The sequence below is a fragment of the Bubalus kerabau genome, chromosome 3 (genome assembly GCF_029407905.1).
Source record: "Bubalus kerabau isolate K-KA32 ecotype Philippines breed swamp buffalo chromosome 3, PCC_UOA_SB_1v2, whole genome shotgun sequence".
Taxonomy (NCBI): domain Eukaryota; kingdom Metazoa; phylum Chordata; class Mammalia; order Artiodactyla; family Bovidae; genus Bubalus; species Bubalus kerabau.
Window position 1 is genome coordinate 132,427,944 of NC_073626.1, and position 18,887 is coordinate 132,446,830.

An 18,887-nucleotide genomic window follows, 5' to 3' on the forward strand; every position below is an offset into this window, starting at 1 on the left:
ACATTGCCAAATCTATTAAAGGATGTTTAAGAGACATTAAGATCAGGGGCAAAATGTAGCTCAAGGAGAAGAATGATTTAGTGAAACAATGCAATGTAATCTTCAGATCAGGAATATATTGCTGAGAATAGTTTTTATGGAATGGTGAGAGACAGAAGGTTAACTGTGTAGAAAATAAAATTATTTTGTTGTGAGTGCCCCATGTACCAGTATAGCATATAGTAGAGGTTGTGACAAAGATTCCTTGCTTGCCCAAACTTTAGCCAGGCTCTTCAACTTCTCCCATGTCCATATATGCATTCCCTTATAAAATTCATTTTTAGCAAGAACCCTGATAAATCAGTGTAACCAGACCCACTCCCTTCAATTTCTAGTAAGGTTCTTCATCCCCCAAGATGATGCCTGATCATCTTAACTTGTTCATAGTAAAAAGCGTGTTAGGTCATTTTAGCCAGAACCTCCACTACCACTCTCATGTTTTTGCTCATTAATTTTCCATCCACTGACCCCAACTCTGCTTCTTGGCTATAAACTCCCACTTGCCCTACCTCTCTTTCCCAGTGTAATATTTTATTGCGCTGGTCTCTATAACTAACACAATGATCATGAATAAAGCTACTTTACCATCTTTAACAAGTGTTGTTGAATAATTTCTTAACAGTTGTCCTATGTTTATCAGAAGTCCTAATTGTCATTGTATTGATATACACCTGTGTAATATAACAAGAATACCATGATAGAAACAGCAATATATCACCTTATATCAGTCAGAATGCCCATCAACAAAAAGTCTACAAATAATAAATGCTAGAGAGGGTGTGGAGGAAAGGGAACCCTCCTATACTGTTGGTGGGAATATAAATTGGTGCAGCCACTATGGAGAACAGTATGGAGGTTCTCTGAAAAGTGAAAATAGAGTTACCATATGATCCAGCAATCCTACTAGATTTTTTCTGGGCATATATCCAGAAAACACAAAACTCTAATTCAAAAAGATACATGCACACCAATGTTAACAGCAGTGCTATTTACAATAGCCAAGACACGGAAACAACCCAAATGCCCATCAACAGACAATTAACTTAAGAAGACCTGGTACATATATATAACAGATTACTCAGCCACAAAAAAAGGATGAAATAATGTCACCTGTAGCAACATGAATAGAAGTAGAGAACAATATATTTAGAGAATTCAGACAGAGAAAGACAAATATATGGTATCACTTACATGTAGAATGTTAAAAAAAAAATACAAATAAATTTGCATATGAAATAGAAACACATTCAGTTATAGGAAAAAAAACTTATGGTTGCCAAAGCAGAGAGGTAATGGGGGAAGGATAAATTAGAAGTATAGTGTTGACAGATAGAAAATACTATACATAAAATAGATAAAACACAAGGATTCACTGTATAGCACAGGGAACTATATTCAATATCTTATATAACTGAAAATAATCTGAAAAAAAAATATATATATATACACATAAAGCTGAGCCACTTTATTGTACACCTGAAACTAACACAATATTATGTTAGCAATAGTTCAATTAAAAAAATAAATAAAATATAATAAAAAAAAAATTTGAGACTTGGCCACACAGTCTTTAAGCAAATAAGGAAGCTGAGGTCCAGGGACATGCAAGCACAAGCTTCAGGATCATGTGGTTGTCTCTGTCATGCAGCTTCAATGACCATCGGGTTCCCTGGCCCCATTCATGACACAGTCCTTTAGTAACCCCATGGAACTCTGAGGGCAACACTTTGTCTTTCAGATCTCAGCAGCTTTTTCTGATCTCTTAACAACCTTGATACCTGAAAGATGACTAGATACAAAAATCAAATCATAAATAAATAGAAAATCATTCAGTAAGATGTTTTGAATATCATTACAATGCTGTCCCAAATATTCTCCACATTAAATGTACATCAACATTGCAAATCCTATGCTATGGTGAATACCTTGTGTTATTATCAAAAAGAGATAGCATTTTTATGACTGCATATGGAAGGTTCAGTTCAAAACTAAACAATTTCATTAAGATACATGACTTTTCGAGACAATGTTCAAAGTCCTCTGATGATTTGATCTCCCAGTTTTAGGGCCATGCATGCTATTTCTCTCACATCCAGCATTTTACATAAAATATTTGATCTCACATAAAGTAAAAGAATAACGTAGACAATATTATGTTAAAAATCACATTGGGAGAGAAACAATTCCAAAATGGTGGAGTAAGGACCTCCAACAGCCTGATCATTCATAAGAGCAAAGAGAAGAGTGGCAAAAAATGTCAAAGTTAAGATTCTTTTAGAACTTTAGAAATTAAAAAAGGTTTTAAACAACATGCTGCTGCTGCTGCTAAGTCACTTCAGTCGTGTCCAACTCTGTGAGACCGCATAGACAGCAGCCACCAGGTTCCTCAGTCCACAGGATTCTCTAAGCAAGAGTACTGAGGAATGTTTATTCAAGAAAAGTGACTGAATCTCAGAACAGCAAGCTTTATGATGATGATTCCTTTCTATTCCCAGCTCCATGACCACCTGGAAAACCAACAGACTCCCAATCACAGTAGTTCTGAAAACTAGCAGCCTAGGAGCAACTGGAATAGGCAGAGGAGATTCAGAGTTCCAAAGGGTTTATTTCCCAGAAAACTGTTATTTAACCTTTCTGGGTACTCCCCATTCACAAAGTTGGTTTTCATCTGACTTGACTCAGAACTTGCTCAGTTAGAACAGCTATTTCCCAGATGACATTTTCTGAAAAATGCATGCTGAAGTTGTTTAACATTAGAATTGCCTAGATGGGGACTTCCCTGGTGGTCCAGAGACTAACATTCTGCATTACAATTCAGGGGCTCTGGGTTCAATCCCTGGTCAGGGGACTAAATCCCACATGCCACAGCTAAGAATGTTCATGCCACAACTAAATATCCCACATGTCGCAAGGAAGACTGAAGATACCATGTGCCACAATGAAGAGTTGGCACAGCCAAATAAATACAAAAATAAATAAATAAATAAATAAAATAATTGCATGGGTGATGATAAAAGTTGGGCAAACAAAAGGATGATAAAAAAACATAAAAAGAAAGCTATGGAATGAGATGCCCATGGTGGACTTTGAAAAGCTTTGAAAAAGTCCTGAAAATCTAGAAGGCCAGGCACTTTCATAGGACTGGATGCATGCCCAGGGCTGTGTCATGCATGGGAGAAGCCCCAGCTCTCACCATTGAGTGATAGTGTGGTTCTATATGAACAAGAATTGAAAATCAAGGAAGAGTTGTAAACCACTAGAGTGTTGAAGGATCTTCCCAGGTGACGCTAGTGGCAAAGAATCTGCTTGCCAATGCAGGATACAAAAGAGATGCAGTTTCAAACTCTGGGTTGAGAAGACTCCCCTAGAGGAGGGCAGGGCAATCCACTCCAGTATTCTTGCCTAGAGAATCTGATGGACAGAGGAGCCTGGCAGACTGCAGTCCATAGGGTCATAAAGAGCTGGACACGATTGAAGTGACTTGGCACACACACACAGAGCGCTGAAGATGTGTCTTAATATATGCAAAAAGGCCCTTAGCAAAGACTAGGGAGCATTTAATGAAATCTCTGTGCAACAATTTACCGACCCTAAGTTAAACAAATAAAGACTAGTGTGGTTACACATGAAAAATAATACAAACCTTACAGGATTAATTCAAAGTCACTAAACAAAAAACAGCAGCAGCAACACCAAATTCTGGAGGAAAGAAGAAGATATAATCTCTAGACTCACCAAACTGTATTATTTAAATGTCCATTTTTCAACAAAATTAGGAGACATGAAAACAAATAAATACTGCCCCATATGCTAAAACAAACACCAGGCAAAACCAGGCAGGCTGTCACTCTTACCACTTCTATTCAGCATTATACTGAAAATTATTGGCAGAATAATTAGATTAAATTAAAAAAAACAAAAGGGATATAACTTGAAAAGGAATATTAAAACTATCCTTACCTGTAGATATGCCTATGTATAGAAATGACTTTTTATGCAGAAAATGTACATGAGTTCTCAAAACAAACTATTAGAACTAATATACAAGGGGGCAAGGTTGTAGGATACAAGATAAAATCACAAAAAAAGCAATTGTGTTTCTCTTCCCAAGCAAGGAATGATCCAAAAAAGGAAAAAAAAAAAAAAATTAAGGAGAAAATTAGATTTATAAGCTATCCAAAAGGAAAAAATACTAAGGGATGCATTGAACAAGAGAAGTATAAGACTTTCAAAATGAAAACAATAAAGTATTGTTAAAATAAATTTAAAAGAATGTAAATAAATGTATAGATATCCATGTTTTCTGGATGAGAAGAATTAACATTGTAATATAAGTTCACCAAAACAGATTCAACACATTTCTTATCGAAGTCTTATTTGATGATCTTGCAGAGATCATAATACATATATACATACATAACACATTCATATGGAAATGTAATAGACACAAAATAGTAAGAACTATTTTGTAAAAGCTATGGTTTTCCAGTAGTCATGGATGGATGTGAGAGTTGGACTGTAATGAAAGCTGAGCACTAAAGAATTGATCCTTTTGAATTATGGTGCTGGAGAAGACTCTTGAGAGTCTCTTGGACAGCAAGTAGATTAAACCAGTCAATCCTAAAGGAAATCAACCCTGAATATTCATTGAAAGGGCTGATGCTGAAGCTGAAGCTCCAAAATTTGGCTGCCTGATATGAAGAGCTGACCCATTGAAAAAGACCCTGATGCTGGGAAACATTGAAGGTGAAAGGAGAAAAGGGCAAAAGAGGATGAGATGGTTAGATAGCATCACTGACTCAATGGGCATCAATTTGAGCAAACTCTGGAAGATACTGAAGGACAGGGAAGCCTAGTGTGCTTCAGTCCATGGCGTCACAGAGAGTTGGACACAATTTATTGTTGAACAATAAAACAACAATCTTGAAAAAGAAAGACAAAATCTGAATGACCCATACTTCCCAATCTAAAAAATTACAAAGCTACAGTAACAAAAGCACTGTGGTCTGGCATAGGACTAAATATATAGGCTAATAAAATATAATTGAGAGGCTAACAAAAAATAATCTCAAGTTTGTGGCAAATGATTTCAGTAAGTTTACCAAGGCAAATGTCTTTTTTAGAAATGGTATTGAGACAGCTTGATATCTTAGTGTAACAAATAAAGCTATACTTCTACATTATTTCAGATGCAAAAAATGAATCAACATGATTCACAGACATAAAAGTAAGTGCAAAACTAAAAACATTAAAAAAAAATTACATTGGATTAAGCTATGGGCAAGCTATGGGATCTTAAGCCCATAGCTTTTTAATATTTTAACATTTCATTAATGTGTGGAAGAAACAGAATAGAGTTTTAAAAATATTCCTTAGAGGTTTTAATCAACATCCATATCATGCTTACCAAGGAAAATACAGATAAATTGGATTTTGTTAAAACTTAAAAAACTTTGTAATATTCCATCTACGAAGTCAAATCAAAAAGTCAGTCTACAGAAAGGGAGAAAACAGTTGCAAATTATACAACTAGTAAGGGATAGCATCTAGACTAAAGAGATTTCACAAATAATTGAATTATTATATGGGCAAAAGACTTGAGATATTTTTCCAAAGAAGATGTACAAATGATCAATGATCCCAAGAAAATGCTTAATATCATTAGTCATTAGAAAATGCAAATCTTAAGTCACAATATGGTATTTCTTCACATTCACCAAATACAAGACGAACAATGCCATGTCACACTGAAGATGTGGAAAAATTGAATCCTTATACATTCCTGTTGGAATTGTGAACCACTTTGGAAAAGTTTGGCAATTTCTGCAGATGTGAAACTTAGAGTTACCAAGGTAGGTAGGTAGATTTAGTCACTAAGTTGTGTCCAACTCTTGGGATCCCATGGACTGTAGCCCACCAGGTTCTTCTGTCCATGGGATTTCCCAGGCAAGAATATTGGGGTGGGGTTGCCATTTCCTTCTCCAGGGGACCTTCCCTACCCACGGATCTAACTGGGTCTCCTGCACTGCAGGCAGACTCTTTACCAACTGAGCCACCAGGAAAGCCCAATAGAGTTATCAAATGACCCAGCGATTTTACCCCTAGATGTGCACCTGTGAGAACTGAAAATATATGTCTACACAAAGCATTATGTACAAATACTCATAGTAGCATTATCCACAATAGTCAAAAGTGGAAATGACCCAAATATCCACCAACTAATGAGTGGACAAATAAAATGTGTTCTATTCATACAATATAATATCATTTGTCCTTAAAAAGAAATTAAAAAAATGACACATGTGACAACATAGATGAACTTTGAAAACATTTTGCAAAAAGAAAGAAGTCACATACAAAACAACAGGTATTGTATTATTCCATTTATATTAAATGGCCAGCTTTGGTAAATGCATAAAGACAAAGTAGGTTAGTGGTTTTGAAGGGATGGGTTGGAAGGGGCAAATTGGAATTGATTTCTGATGTGCAAAGAGTATTTTTTGGTGTGATGAGGACATTCTTAGATAATGGTGATCGTTGCACAATTCTATAAATATACTGAAAACACTGAATTGTGCACTTTACAGGGGGAATTTCATAGCATATGAATTACATTTTAATAAAGCTGTTATTGAGGGGAAATGAAGGAGAAAGAGGAATTCTCTGCATCAGGGAAGAAGATGCAGGCATTGGGCCTTGCAATGTCCTGATCTGACACAGTGAGCTGAGACTGATGTAGTGTTAGGTGTATCCTTCAGGGGTATCACGTCAAACCTATTCAACATTAGGAATTACCACAGTCATCACTAGGCTTAAAAACAGATACTGACCAATGAAATATCTATATCCTCACTCTTCAGAGTTTTTGAGATTATAAATTTTTACAATGATCTATAGGGCCCTCTTTTTATTTTGTTCTCTCACATTACTCCCCAAGTCATATTTGGGATCTGTAAAACACAAGCACTGAACATAAAAGTTGTTCTCAAGCATATTTTTGAGATTACACTTTTACATTAATTGAAAATTCAGCATAAATCTCTACTTTATCACACTTCAAGATTATTATAATTTCCTTTTAAACCCAATTGTTTTTTCAATTAGAAATTCAAATGATTTTTAAAGTTTATATCTTCACCTTTAAGGGACAGAGAAACTCCACATAGATTATTTCAATTACTTTTAAAAATATTCTGCAATGAGTACATTTTTAAATGTTAATTAAAATATTGTGATAAGAAAACCAACTATGGTAATGAAATATAAGATGATAAATATCTAATTATTTTTGAAGAAAATCTCCATTAGAAGCTTTTAATATTTCATTAATGTGTGGAAGAAACAAAATAGAGTTTTAAAAATATTCCTCAGAGGTTTTAATCAACCGTTTTTACTCTCTTAGAGCTGCATGTCATTTTTAATTTGCTTGTACCTGATCTCTAGCAGGTGAAGCAGGGAAAGGACTTTGAGACAGTAGGCATTCATTACAGGGTTGAGGACAAGTAAGGAGAGCATGTTATCTTCAGATAACTTGATTGGTTTAAGATCACTGAAACCCAACCCATATAAGGAGAAAAGCAACAAGAACCTTTTCATTTATCTCATTTAATCCTCTAAAATAGATCTGTAAAGTTAATACCATACACAAAAGGAAATCACTCAGCTTCTGTAGGTGTCTTGCATCAACTTGCCAAGTCCTGAAAAAGCAGAACTGAGCCTCAAACTCACTTATGTATCTCTATAAATGTTTGTTTTTATCATAACTGCCATCCTTCAAGTTTCTGCAGTGGAGAAAACGTTGTGGAGTTGAGTGAGGTGGAAAATGAATAATGACTTGAGAAAAGAAGGAACATTGAAGGGATTTGCATCTCATTTATCCCCAATAATTATGCCCAAGCCCACTGAGCTTGGTTCACAAAACCCATTCCTGTGAAACCTTACTGAGGTAAGAGTGAAATTCCAGGTTATGTTTCTGTAAAGACAGACAATCCCAGCAAATGAACTCCTTAGTCAAAAGATGATTCCTGGCAACAATTGATGACTATACTATGCTAACTAGCTATTTGATAGATAATCAAACTCTATCGCCAACCAGATTTGAGATGGATATTTCATGCACATGTAGCCCCAGAATTTCAAATTGAGCCATCACTTTAGTAATAGTGTTTCTATCAAGAGTATGGCAGCGGAAGAGAAGTATATCAAAGTGTGAACATGACACAATTTCTTTCACTGACCAACCTTTCAAAATAGAAATTGAAATGAACATTTCCTCAACATATGTTGCGTGTTCAGCTATGAATTGGATTATTTTTTAAATAGATACATTAAAGGTTCAGCTCACCCCTACAATCCATTTATAATATAACCAGTTAGCATAATTCAGCATATATATATGATAACAGATCAATTCCAAGTAAGTAAATAAGGAAGTCATGAAGTTTTAAGGAAAGTGGAAAAGGGATTTATCATTTAATCATAGGATTTCAGACACATTAATTAGCATCTGTCTCAGTTTTCTTGTCTATAAAATGGTGATATATTTTATTGGTTATATTGTTATTATGATAAATGACATACATGGAAATGCCTTACACAGCTCTTGACAAATATTCAATGTTCAATAAAAGCCAATTATTATGTAGTAATTAACAAATTGCAATTACAGCTAAATCATTTATGATCTGAAACATGTCACTCATCTTTGGTTAGAGTCTAGTCACCATAAATGTGGGAATAAATCTAAGCAAGGAATCCTAAAGATTCCTTCCAGGCAGAAATCTTCTGGCCCCAGTTAGAATGATCCTAAAGATCATGTAATATCCAATTTGTCAAACATCTGCCCTTGTGTGTTGATAAATGTAACTTAAGCTAGGACACAAATTACCTTGAAACCCTAGCATAGCAATTGGAAATGCTGTTTTCATGTATTTACTAATAGCTGTCCCACTCAATAGTGCCCATGTGACCTTTAAATATCACAGAAACTGAGTGGCAAAGGAGAATAATAGTGGCATTTTAATTGATTGGTAAATTATTGAGCAGCATTAGCTAATACACCATAACACCTTTTCTCTCTCTCTGCCCCAGTCCATCTCACTGGAACAAATCATTCTGCTCTCTGGAGGGTTCCTGTTTTTCTTACATGTGGATCTATGATCCATTTGACCCTTTCTTCTGCGGTATAACATATACATCATTTAAAAAATGTATGTAAATAAATGTGAGGGAAAATAACTATATGAAAATTGTATGCTTAAAAGCAAATGTCATTGTGGACTACATTTCACTGCAGTTCTGACCATTCAGAGTAAAATATAAACAGAAAGCACCTTGAACTTATTCTTGCTATTTTTTAATATAATTTTTAAATGAATTTAGCAATGAATTTAAAGTTCCTTTGGGCATGATTCTCTGAGGTTTCTAAATTTCTGACCTTGATAGGAATTACCAAACTTTGATACTAACATCAAAGGAGTTACTAAATGATTTCTATCCCATAATATGCCGTTACCACTTCTGGAATCATTTCATTTATAAAAATCCAAATACAATCTTCCCAACCCATGCTGAGGTCACTGCTTCTTGGGAAGAGAATGTTCGATACTCCAGATATCAAGACTAAAGACTCTTTAGCACTGTTTTGTATTTTTTAATTTTTTCCTCCCAATTAGATCTCAATTTTCAGAAAAGCCTTACAGGTCTCCAGCACTTAGTAGGGGACACAGATGCATCAGGAGCAGCCTGTGTGACCATGAGATGGATTCTCTGAATCACAATCTCTTAATTTATAAAGTTTCATGAGTCATTGTAAGGAAGAAATACGAAGCCTTGTTGTTCCCTATTCAATGTATTCTGAGTGGCTCAGAACTGTGCAGACCAGAGCCCTTCAGAGAAAGCCTTGTTGCCCCAGCTACTGAGAATGTGGTCAGCAGACAGTTCCCTGCCCCTGTGGGGTTTGCCCCAGCTGCAAAGAATTGCCCGGCAAAGGATACATCTGTCCCAGAGTAGCCCGTATTTAATGACTAACGGCCAATCGATTTTAATCCAAAGCAATAAAGCTCTGATTATCCTTTCAGGATTTCCTTGTGCCCAATCTTAGCTGCTCACCCTCTTTTTCACTGATGTTAATCCCTGAATTGTACCCTGCCTGTAGTGCCAGAGAATAAAACCTGCAATATAGCTTGATACATGCCTGCATAGTGGCTTGTCATGTCCGAGTATTTGTGACCCCATGGACTGCAGCCCACCAGGCTTCTCTGTCCATGGGATTCTCCAGCAAGAATACTGGATTGGGTTACCATTTCTTCCTCCAGGGGAGAATTTTAATATGCTGTCTAGGTTTGTCATAACTTATCCCCACCCCCACCCCCCCCACCCCCCCGCAAGGAGCTGCTGCTGCTAAGTCGCTTCAGTCGTGTCCAATTCTGTGCGACCCCATAGATGGCAGCCCACCAGGCTCGCCCGTCCCTGGGATTCTCCAGGCAAGAACACTGGAGTGGGTTGCCATTTCCTTCTCCAATGCATGAAAGTGAAAAGTGAAAGTGAAGTTGCTCAGTCGTGTCTGACTCTTGGCGACCCCATGGACTGCAGCCTACCAGGCTCCTCCGCCCATGGGATTTTCCAGGCAGGAGTACTGGAGTGAGTTGCCATTGCCTTCTCCCCACAAGGAGCAAGCGTCTTTTAATGTCATGGCTGCAGTCACCATCTGCAGTGATTTTGGAGCCCAAGAAAATAAAGTCTGTCACTGTTTCCATTGTTTCCCCATCTATTTGCCATGAAGTGATGGAACTGGATGCCATGAGCTTTGTCTTTTGAATGTTGAGTTTTAAGACAGCTTTTTCACTCTCCTTTTTTCACTTTCATCAAGAGGCTCTTTAGTTCCTCTTCACTTTCTGCCACAGGCTACAGTCCATGGGGTCGCAAAGTCAGAAATGACTAAAGAGACTGAGCACTGGGGAAGTCCCTGGAGCTTTACGCATACTAATCTTATCATTGAATCTTTATCTCATCCTCCAAGGATAGAAAACCCAACCATCTTAGTTCTCTGATCATCTCTCTTTCTGTATTATCCACTGTTGTTCCTCTGATAAGATCCTTTATGCTAATATCACTTCAAAACTCCCTGGCCTTATTCTTCTCCATTACCCAAACACTCACTCCAACACATATACCAACATTATCACCAAACTCATAAGCATGGAATAACTTAAGTCATCTCCAACGGTATCTCACATTTCTTTGCTTTATGAGACATGTTTTCCTCTCTCAAAATGCCAGAATATGGCTGAGAATAGGAAAGCCTAGAGATCTTTTAAGAAAATGAGAGATACCAAGGGAACATTTCATGTAAAGACGGGCTCAATAAAGGACAGAAATGGTAAGGACCCAACAGAAGGAGAAGATATTAAGAAGAGGTGGAAGAACTGTACAGAAGAACTGTACAAAAAAAATTTTAATGACCCAGATAGTTACGATGGTGTGATCACTCACCTAGAGCCAGACATCCTGGAATGTGAAGTCAAGTGGGCCTTCGGAAGCATCACTATGAACAAAGCTAGTGGAGGTGATGGAATTCCAGTTGAGCTATTTCAAATCCTGAAGGATGATGCTGTAAAAGTGCTGTACTCAATATGCCAGCAAATTTGGAAAACTCAGCAGTGGCCACAGGACTGGAAAAGGACAGTTTTCATTCCAATCCCAAAGAAAGGCAATACCAAAGGATGCTCAAACTACTGCATAATTGCACTCATCTCACACACTAGTAAAGTAATGCTTAAAGTTCTCTAAGCTAGGCTTCAGCAATACATGAACTGTGAACTTTCAGATGTTCAAGCTGGATTTAGAAAAGGCGGAGGAACCAGAGATCAAATTGCCAATATCCACTGGATCATCGAAAAAGCAAGAGAGTTCCAGAAAAACTACTATTTCTGCTTTATTGATTATGCCAAAGCCTTTGACTGTGTGCATCACAATAGCCTGTGAGAAATTCTGAAAGAGATTGTAATACCAGACCACCTGACTTGCCTCTTGAGAATCAACAGTTAGGAATCAACAGTTAGAACTGGACATGGAACAACAGACTGATTCCAAATAGGAAAAGGAGTACGTCAAGGCTGTATATTGTCACCCTGCTTGTTTAATTTCTATGCAGAGTACATCATGAGAAACTGGGCTGGAAGAAGCACAAGCTGGAATCAAGATTGCTGGGAGAAATATCAATAACCTCAGATATGTAGATGACACCACTCTTATGGCATAAAGTGAAGAAGAACTAAAGAGCCTTTTGATTAAAGTGAAAGAGGAGAGTGAAGAAGTTGACTTAAAGCTTAAAATTCAGAAAACTAAGATCATGGCACCCAGTCCTATCACTTCATGGCAAATAGATGGGGAAACAGGGGAAACAGTGGAAACAGTGGCTGACTTTAGACGGTTTGCAGCCATGAAATTAAAAGATGCTTTCCTTGGAAGGAAAGTTATGACCAACCTAGATAGCATATTCAAAAGCAGAGACATTACTTTGCCAACAAAGATCCGTCTAGTCAAGGCTGTGGTTTATCCAATAGATATGTATGGATGTGAGAGTTGGACTATAAAGAAAGCTGAGCACCAAAGAATTGATGCTTTGAACTGTGGTGTTGGAGAAGACTCTTGAGACTCCCTTGGATTGCAAGGAGATCCAACCAGTCAATTCTAAAGGAGATCAGTCTTGGGTTTTCATTGGAAGGACTGATGTTGAAGCTGAAACTCCAATACTCTGGCCACCTGATGCAAAGAGCTGATTCATTTGAAAAGACCCTGATGCTGGGAAAGATTGAGGGCAGGAGAAGTGGCCAACAGAAGATGAGATGGTTGGATGGCATCACCAACTCAATGGACATAAGTTTGGGTGAACTCCAGGAGTTGGTGACGGACAGGGAGGCCTGGCATTCTGCGGTACATGGGGTCGCAAAGAATCTGACACAACTGAGTGACTGAACTGAACTGAATATTCCATTGATTATATGTACCATATTTTCTTTATCCATTCCTCTGTTGGTAGACATTTAGGTTGCCTCCATAAAAAAACAATAATAATGCCATCTGCAGCAACATGTGTACCTAGAGGTTGTCATATCGAGTGAAATAAGTCAGACAGAGAAAGACAAATATTGTATAATATCACTTACATGTGGAATCTTACAAAAAAAAAAAAAAAAAACTACAAACAAACTTATCCATAAAACAGAAATACAGTTACCGATGTAGAAAATAAATTACCAGGGAATAGGGAGTGAGGAGGCAATGGCACCCCACTCCAGTACTCTTGCCTGGAAAATCTCATGGACAGAGGAGCCTGGTAGGCTGCAGTCCATAGGGTCGCAAAGAGTTGGACATGACTGAGCGACTTCTCTTTCACTTTTCACTTTCATGCATTGGAGAAGGAAATGACAACCCACTCCAGTGTTCTTGCCTGGAGAATCCCAGGGATGGGCGAGCCTGGTGGGCTGCTGTCTATGGGGTCGCACAGAGTTGGACATGACTGAAGTGACTTAGCAGCAGCAGCAACAGGGAGTGAGGAATAAATTGGGAGATAGGAATTGACACATAAAGGTTACTGTACATAAAATAGGTAACAAATAAGGATATACTGTATAGCACAGGGAATTCTGCTCAATACTCTTTAATGGCCCATATGGGAAAGCAATCTTAAAAAATAGTGGATATATGTGTAACTGTTTCACTTTGCTGTATACCTGATATAAAACTAACACAATGTCGTAAATCAACTATAAAAGAAAAAAGTGAAAATGTTACTGGCTCAGTCATGTCTGACTTTGTAACCCCAAGGACTGTAGCCTGTCAGGCTCCTCTGTCCCCAGAATTCCCCAGGCAAGTATACTGCTGCTGCTGCTGCTGCTAAGTCGCTTCAGTCGTGTCTGACTCTGTGCGACCCCATAGATGGAAGCCAACCAGGCTCCCCCGTCCCTGGGATTCTCCAGGCACGAACACTGGAGTGGGTTGCCATTTCCTTCTCCAATGCATGAAAGTGAAAAGTGAAAGGGAAGTCGCTCAGTCGTGTCCGACTCTTAGTGACCCCATGAACTACAGCCTACCAGGCTCCTCCATCCATGGGATTCTCCAGGCAAGAGTACTGGAGTGGGCAGTGGGTTGCTATTCCCTTCTTCAAGGAATCTTCCTGACCCAGGGATTGAACCCACTTCTCCCACATTGCAGGCAAATTCTTTACCATCTGAGCCACCAGAGAAGCCCCACACCAATATATTTTTTTTAATTCTATAATAATTCTTCTCTCCTTGAATATTTAGCTTTCTCAATATCTCTGAGACGTCTTCCTGGGTCCCTTAATTTGTGTTTAATGTGGCACTCTGGCTTCCTCATGAATGCAACCATTGGGCTATGATGTACATTTTTAGGTTTATTTTCCTCTAGTCTGAAAACTTATAATGATGATGGGGGACAGTGAAAAGCACACTCATCTCCATAGCTGTAATTCATAGCAGAAGGTTCTGGGTTTGTTAAGCAATCAGAATCATTTGTGTAAATACTGTATGAATGAGCAAGTGAATTAATGAGCAGATGAAATGATGTTTTTTCAGTGTGTCAGGTTAGTCATATTTCTAGATTTTCCCCAGTGATTCAGAAGTGAAAAGGCTTTGACATGATACCAAACCAAGATGAGTTGGACTAGTTTTCTGTATATCTGTCTAATAATCTTACAATCCATGTCCCAAGAAAGGAGGAAGACAGGGACCTTGCCAAGGTGTTCAAAAATATGTGTCCATGATTAAAACTACTTTCCCCTCACATATACTTATGGTGGCAGTATGTGTATAACCTTCTCCCTGGATGGATACTAAAATTAGCTCATTTAAATAATTATTCAAATTTCACTTCCTATACAACTTCAATATGAAGATGCAGTTGGGATTGAGACAGTATTGGGGCATGACACACAAGCGATGACTTGTATGGGTACATTCAGAGGATGAGCATATGATCATAAGTGGTCATAAAGCAAAGAAGGGGAGAACATCAATACAATGGGTTAGAGATGACAATTCAGAAACAGAAGTGGAATAAGGAAAAAGTAGTCTCTCCATAGTCAGGTGATGGAGTTTTTAGGCTCATTATGCTCATCTTAAATTGGGGATGATAATACTTAATTTATAGTAATATAATGAAGATTTTGTATCCTCTGTGGTGAAGGTTGGAAATATGTTGGGAATGTGGGCACAGGCAATATGACCATCACTGAATGCCTTCTATCTGTCTAATGACAGATGGTAGAAGACTAAGACTAATTTCTTCCCAGTCCTGCTTAGGAACAGTTTTGCTCTATGATCACTCATGTTTACATAAGTATTCCTGGCCTTGATAAGTTTAAACTCTTGCAGTCCAGGCATCATCAATAAAATGCCCATTCTAAGATTGGGTGGGGGGTGGGGGGCGGGTCGTGGAATGACCTTCCCCAATCACAATCACTCACATTTAAGAAATGATATATTCCCCTTGAAAACCCACCAATTTATGTGTCTTGAATCTTTGTGGTTTTCCTCGATTATTGATCTCTGGATAAAAAGAGAACGATAGCAACAACCTAGAGGACAAAACCTCTAGAAAGATCAGGCTGCTCTCTTACTTCACTGCTGACCCTTCAAGTTGTAAGAGGTCTGGGTTCCCCTAATTTCCATGGCCTACACATGGAGGATAGGAAATAGTTCCAATGCATCTTAACAAACACACATGGAAGAAATGTAAGTGCTATCCTGCTTTGTCACAGGGTCAGTCAGAAGACAAAATAAGTAAAAGAATAATAACAAAAATCTCATTTAGCTCTTGCTTCTTTTCAGCCACATCAACAAATTAGAATGATGATGGATGATGAACAACTCAGGTAATCCATAGGTTGTAGATGAGCCTGTCTATTCTGCCTTAGCAATTGACTCACAGGCCAGCAATCAAGATGGCAGTGGATTTTGTTCCCCTTCCAGACTTACAGCACAGGGGTTTGGAGAGGGAAAGAGAATGTATGGAAAGGAATTGAAATGAGCCTTGAGTAATTAGTAAAATTTCCAGGTTCACAGCAACTAAATTCTGGCCCACTGTGATGTCAGAGGCAACTGACCCTAAACATTTGTGTAGTTCAAGACACTGGTTCTGACAATGGGATATAGAGAAGTAATGCAATGGTTTCCTTAAGACTGGGACTTCAGAGCCAGTCTGCCTGGGGATGAGCACATTGTAAGACTTTGGCTGTCACCTCCTGCTCTTGGTTTGCTTTATATGACACCAGTTTCATGAAGATAGGAATACTTGCCCACAGGATTGTTGTACGGATACAACAATCATGTCAGTTCATTTCAGTCGCTCAGTCGTGTTCAACTCTTTGTGACCCCATTAATCACAGTACGCCAGGCCTCCCTCTCCATCACCAACTCCCGGAGTTCACTCAGACTCACGTCCATCAAGTCGTGATGCCATCCAGCCATATCATCCTCTGTCATCCCCTTCTCCTCCTGCCCCCAATCCCTCCCAGCATCAGAGTCTTTTCCAATGAGTCAACTCTTAGATGAGGTGGCCAAAGTACTGGAGTTTCAGCTTTAGCATCATTCCTTCCAAAGAAATCCCAGGGCTGATCTCCTTCAGGATGGACTGGTTGGATCTCCTTGCAGTCCAAGAGACTCTCAAGAGTCTTCTCCAACACCACAGTTCAAAAGCATCAATTCTTCAGCTCTCAGCCTTCTTCACAGTCCAACTCTCACATCCATACATGACCACAGGAAAAACCATAGCCTTGACTAGATGGACCTTTGTTGGCAAAGTAATGTCTCTGCTTTTGAATATGCTATCTAGGTTGGTCATAGCTTTCCTTCCAAGGAGTAAGCGTCTTTTAATTTCATGGCTGCAGTCACCATCTTCAGTGATTTTGGAGCCCAAAAAAATAAAGTCTGACACTGTTTCCACTGTTTCCCCATCTATTTCCCATGAAGTGATGGGACCAGATGCCATAATCTTCATTTTCTGAATGTTGAGCTTTAAGCCAACTTTTTCACTTTCCACTTTCACTTTCATCAAGAGGCTTTTTAGTTCCTCTTCACTTTCTGTCATACAACAATACATCAATACAAATTAGATTGATAAGTTAACACAAATTAGAGGTTTAGAACAATGTTTCAGTTATTCCCCAATAAGTGGTAGCAATTAGAAACATTAATGAGAAGAAAGACAGAGTCATTCTACTCCTTCCAACCTTCAACAGAACTCCAGATACTGCCTCCTGCTGCCCTGATGTCAATCCTTGCAATCATCAATGACCTTGCATTATATGCTGCTGTACCTGGCTCCATGTCCTGCATCATCATGCTCCTCCTTGGCACTTTATCTTGGAACTGTCCTCCCAAATTCACAGGTGAGTTCCTATACCTCAATCTGCTCAGATGCAGCATCTTCAGGTTTTAATTTTGAAAACGCCTCGCTTCCTGTCTATGAAATCAGACACATCCTTTAATATAATTTGGCCTCAATCATCTTCCTTTTATAAAAAAAAAATTAAGAATACATTATCTGTGAGGTCATTTTCTATTTTAATCTCCTGTGATTTTAAGACTACATTCTGTGATTTATTAAAAAAAAAATAATCCAGTTACACCTTATGAATCTAACACAGATACAATAGATGGTCCACAAGATGGATGTGGAGTTCAGTATTATCCACGTAAAGCACTCCGGACCCAGGTCATAATGCAAGAGGTGTTTATCCCTGGTAAACTGAAGTATTGCTAGTAAGGGATAAACTTTACTCATCGTCAAAGGAAAGCCAAGGATATACTGAGGAAAGTGGCCAAAGAGGGCATGACCCAATCCTCTTTTTGGAGGGTAAAAGTAAATAACGAACCAGAGGCTAAGATAGTCAGCAACAGAAGAAATTACATAGAAGCAAATGCTCTAAGAAAAAGCCTGAGATCAGGCAAAGAAAGGGGAATAAAAAGAAAGACTAAAAACATCTGGGAATTAGTAGTTTTTCTTTGGCAGAGATTGTATTTTCAGAGGACTGAAAGGAGATGGACAATGCCACTTCCTTTTAGAGGCCAAACAAAAGCACAGTTCTCTGTGACATGAAAAAAGGAAATAATTCAATATCTCCTTCTGGATTTGAGCAGCACCAAGGGGTGTGTGTGTGTGTGTGTGTGTTTGCACAAACTCCTAAACTGAAGTCAAATAAGATATAAAAAATATCCAAGACAAAAACCATGAGGAAAACATTAAAGAATTAAGCCTGAATTAGGAGTCCTGAGGTATTACTATTTCTCTTTCCTCTTAGCCTCCATATGGTCATTCTGAAGATTTCCACAGTGTTGGATCCTTTAATTTTCTTCCCTATGTATAAGATAATTTGTTTCCAGTTGAAGTAACATCTGTTTCTGTAGATAATTAAGTTATTAGATGCTGATCAATTTAATAAAGCTACAAGGCTTTCCTGACCTCTTTATGCAAAATCAATGAATTTAGATGCAAAATGTGAAAATTTTACATTTTAAAAAATGATCTAAATATTTCATTAAAAAACATTTTGTAATTATGTGGTGCTGGCAATCAAAGGTTTATGCAAACATGGCACTATGAAAACAAAAGTTGTTTAGTCATTACAGAGTAGCAAGAGAGAGGCCAGGGAAGTTGTGATTCTCCTCTTTGCCCTTGAATGAGTTTCTGCTCTTTATTATCTGACATACTTATATTTTATACCTCCTATAGTTAATGCTTCTATTCAACCAGTTATAATAGATATCATTTCTAGAGTATTCTAGACATTTTGTGTACATTTTGCACATAATCTTTCCAGTAGT

General features: G+C 38.0%; 1 long non-coding RNA gene across 2 annotated transcripts in view; it reads right to left on the reverse strand.

Annotated features, from left to right (window-relative positions):
- Positions 1–1,510: 1,510 nt before the first annotated feature.
- LOC129647785 (uncharacterized) overlaps positions 1,511–18,887 on the reverse strand; it is an 88,507-nt gene continuing 71,130 nt past the window's right edge. The window contains exons 4-5 of one of the 2 annotated variants that reach the window (XR_008712501.1): positions 3,683–3,738; positions 1,511–1,828 (exon numbers count right to left, since the gene is read on the reverse strand). This is a non-coding gene — a long non-coding RNA (uncharacterized LOC129647785). The remainder of the gene's footprint in view (positions 1,829–3,682; positions 3,739–18,887) is intronic. The other variant, XR_008712502.1, reaches the window with a different exon arrangement.